Source organism: Delphinapterus leucas, chromosome 12, assembly GCF_059928025.1.
Source record: "Delphinapterus leucas isolate spDelLeu-1000000601 "Yukka" chromosome 12, BTC_Dleu_Yukka2, whole genome shotgun sequence".
In the NCBI taxonomy this organism is placed as follows: domain Eukaryota; kingdom Metazoa; phylum Chordata; class Mammalia; order Artiodactyla; family Monodontidae; genus Delphinapterus; species Delphinapterus leucas.
In genome coordinates this window covers 22,045,893-22,050,056 of record NC_143140.1, presented here as the reverse complement: position 1 = coordinate 22,050,056, position 4,164 = coordinate 22,045,893, and the positions used below count along the sequence as shown (strand labels likewise).

The window sequence follows — 4,164 nt, the reverse complement described above, 5'->3', positions numbered from 1 at the left end:
AACTCTTTTTTTAATCATCAGTACTTATATTTAAAAATTATCCAAATTCAAGATTTCCTAGCAGGCTAAATTGATCCTAAAACATCACAATCAGAATTAATTGAAATAAGACATTATTCACATAATAGATTTGTGTAAGTCTATGTTACATTGGTTCCATTAGAAATAATTTTCTACTTGCTTAAAAAATAAAGAAAAAAAACTCACCATTCAAGATTTCCGTTCTAAATAAAAGCAATTATGTGCTACCTCCTCTGATTTCTGCTCCATTTGGAGTTTGTTTTAGATATTTCACTTTGGTGTTTTTTAATAAATACTAATGCAATAAAAATGAGCCTTGTCTAGTTTTCCTACTAATAATTTATATATGTATACATAATTTCCAGAAAAATATTCAAATATATTTCAAATCTCTCTTACTATTAATATAGGTTCTGTTAAGCTTTCCAAGAAATGTGAGATTGTATTAAAATTTTAATTGAGGGTTTTTCAATGTTTGGAGTTGAGAAAAAGTTATCCTGATTTAGGCAGTGTAATTCAACTCCTGCAACTACTAAGATAAACTCAAATAAAACTTATGGATATGGTTATCAGACAGCCGACAAACGCAAAGTTTTCCCTCTGTCAGGAAAGTTTCCAGTGGGAGAGAGAGCATGCATAAGATAAAATGTGCTCCATAATCAAATGGATAAGGCTATTTATTGAGAAGAAAATAAATGAACCATAATGTTATAGATGTATAGACTTTGACATCCCATAAAGTTAGTCTGAGTCAAAAACTAGTCATCAAAATAAATGACCTAGAGACTAAAAGTAGTACAATGGTCTGCCTGTTTCCTGCCTGCTCCTCTAACTCTTACCCAAGTCTAATCATCCTTCATCTCTAGACTCAGTCCTGTGCCAGACTTGGCACCCATTTGGTCTCAAATACTGGAGCTATCAGCTGGCCTATGGCAGGAAAGTGGCGGCAAAGAATCTGTTCTGACCTTGGGATTATATTACTTACTTCATTCATTCATGTATTTAAAAAATATTTATTGAGTGCCTACTATGCACCAGGCATGATACCAGTCCTAGGAAGACAGGAATGAGTAAAAGTTACATCACAAGTTGCATTTCATTTTCTATCGTAGAGAGATTGAGGTAGATATTGATAAAATATTATTTCAGAAGTATAAGATTAATACTTTATCAATTCACTCATGTTTTAAAAAACATTGTAAGTGTCTTTTATGATCTAGGGTTTATCCTGGATTCTGGGAATAAGAGGATGAAAAGGGCAGGCAAGGTATTTGCCTCCCTGGGGTATTGTATTCTGTAGAGGAAAGGGGAAGTGGAGAAGGCAGAGCTGGGCAGATATAAACACATAAAAGCCGTTTTAAAAATTCAAAGAAAGATATTGTCGTTTGTGGTAAATGTGAAGGAGAAAGGCTAAGTGGTGAGACAGAAAATAAGAGGGGATGAGGCTACTTTAGGCAGGATAAGATGAGAACTCTTTGAGAAAGGTGATTTGAAATCTGAAAACACTTTTTTTCTGATTCAAACAGGAAAGAGTCAAGCTTATGAAAAGTCAGAGTATGTTCTACATAGAGGAAAGTAAGTGCAAAGTCCTAGAAACAGGAAAGGTTTGTGATTATTCAAGGAAAAGAAATAAGTCCTCCATAGCTGGAGCATAGTAAGTGAGACAGCAATTAGTAAGAGAAATGATTTGGGGAGATAGAGAATTACGTAAGCCATAGTAAGGAATTTGAATTTTCTTCCAAATGAAATTGGAAGCTATGAAAGGGTCTTAAGTGTTAAAGTGAAATAATCTGATTTATGTTTAAAAAGATCAGTCTGGCTGCTTTGTAGCAAATGGAATACAGAAGGGCAAGAATGGAAATAGCAAGACAAACCAGAAAGCCCTTATGATGTTCTAGGCAAGAGATGATGTGATGGTGATGGTAAAAATTAAGACAACCAATTTGAGATACTTTAGGGTAGAAGAAACAAAGATTATTGATGGATAAAATAATGTGGAGTTTTGAGTTTCTTGCTTGAGCCAATTGGCTAGATGGTATTAACATTTATTGAAATGAGGAAACCGGGAGCGGAACAAGTTTGTTTTTTGATGGATTTTTTGCTTATTATCGTTGTTGCTGTTTTTCTTTGTGGATGGAGGGAGAGCAGTAATGAAGAAGTCCATTTCGTTTTCTTGCAAAACACTCACTATCAATAAAACTTAGCTCTTCAATAAGTTATTGGATATATGATTCTGGATCTCAGGTGAAAGGTTAAAGCAACAGATAAATATTTGGAAGTAATCAGCATAGAGATATCACTGAAAATTGAGGTTGCCCAAATTATATTACTTATTGGGAAAATAGAGCAAAAGCTAATCGTCTGTAGAAAAAGTAGAAGCCAACCAATGAGACTGAGAAACAGTAGCCAGTCAGATCAAGGAGAAGTGGTGTTAAAGGAAACTTTCTTTGGAAGTAAAAACCGTAACTGTCATACAGACATGAAATAAATGTGTCAAAACTTTATCTCATTAATTAAGGGAACCAGACAGATGTCACAACCAATTCAAAGGAGAAGTCAAAGAATCACAAGCTTATATGGATTAAAGAAATAATAAATTTATAAATGGACCCCCAAACTGGGTTTATTAGTAGGAAGGGGAGAGAATTATTTCCCCCACCAGATAAAATCTATTTTCATGTCTGCAGACAAGAATTATTTCCATTGCTTTCAGTTATCTATAATTCCCAGTTGTAAAACAGATCAAAGGCAAGGCTCAGAATCCCCATACAATCAGACAATCCCTCTAGGCTGCAGCATGACATTAAAAAGATATCCGGTGATCTCTTTTCTTATTCCAAAATCAAATTATTCCTTATGTGGATAACCAAGAGAATATGGTGTTCTGAAATCCAAGAAAAAAATTATTTCTATGTAAAGTGAGTGGTGATTTGTGTTGAATACTAAGAAACACAGGGAAGTGAGGACAGAGAAGTATCCTTTTGATTTGATAACATGGAAGTCATGAAACAACAATTTTAGAGGGGAATGGAGATGAAAACCAGACCACTGGAAAGTGAATGAAAAATCGAGAAGTCAAGAATGGAAATTTAAACGAAGTCTTGAGAGGTTGCGTTTTTTGTTATTGTTGTTTGCTTGTTGATCCTACTAAGGAAAACATGAAAATGTGATGGAATCTGGAAGCAGACTTCTGATGAAAGAAATTCTTTGCTTTTTTTGATTATACAGAAAGATCTTGGATTATGTTTGAATTTCTGAATGCTTTAAGAACATGCAAGAAAGAGGGAGAAACTGCTAAAGTAGGAGAGAGAGGAAAATAAATATATATACAAAGTGCCTATGAAAGCAAAATTTTTAAGAGCCTGTGTATAAGTAGAAGGGTATATACAACAGGAAGAAAGACAAGGATAATACAAAATGGATAGTATCTGGAACTCCGCCCCCCACCCCCAACTATGTAATCGGAGTTCTGAGATTCTTTTTCAATATTCTACCCAATTACCAAGTTTCCTTAGAGCCAGTTCTTCCATTAGCTGGACATTCCATTCCTACAACCCTCTCTCCATGTCTGAGGCCCTGCATTTTATCTGCCTTTCCATTTCTAGCTGTCAAGATTGCAATCAAGTTCTCGGTCTAGAGCCATCTACAAATCGGCAGTCCTATGCCTGCTTAAATGAACATCAAATCTCCTAGATTCACTTTAAATTTATGACTCGTGGTGAACCATTTCCAAGAGGTTCTTGACCTCTTGAAGGATATCCCACGTTCGAATTTTTCTTGGCCCCAAAGTCTTCATGACTCCATGCCTTGAATCACTGGCCTCTGATGCTGCTCCTCTGTGTTGATGTCTTTGTTGGGTGAGCATCCTTTTTCCTAACGGTCACAACTGATTCTCTCCTGGAATTTCTTTACTAAATCATAATGACAAGAAGCTTAAATGCAAAGAATTGAGAAGACTTTATATTCTAACTAAATAATAGAGATTTAGGAACAGTATAATCAAGTTACAGAATACAATCAAAAGGTATCTTTCTTATTTAGAAAATTTACACAGAAAAAAAAAGCCTTATGTTTTATGATATCCCACTAACAGGGTCTTAGAGAGATTACGTATATCTGATGTAATCAGGTTAGACTGGGGGG

At 34.9% G+C, this 4,164-nt stretch overlaps 1 long non-coding RNA gene across 4 annotated transcripts in view; it reads right to left on the bottom strand.

The window, feature by feature from the left end:
* The window catches only part of LOC149747846 (uncharacterized), a 325,556-nt gene that overhangs the window by 229,021 nt on the left and 92,371 nt on the right, over positions 1 to 4,164 (bottom strand). The window lies entirely within an intron of this gene.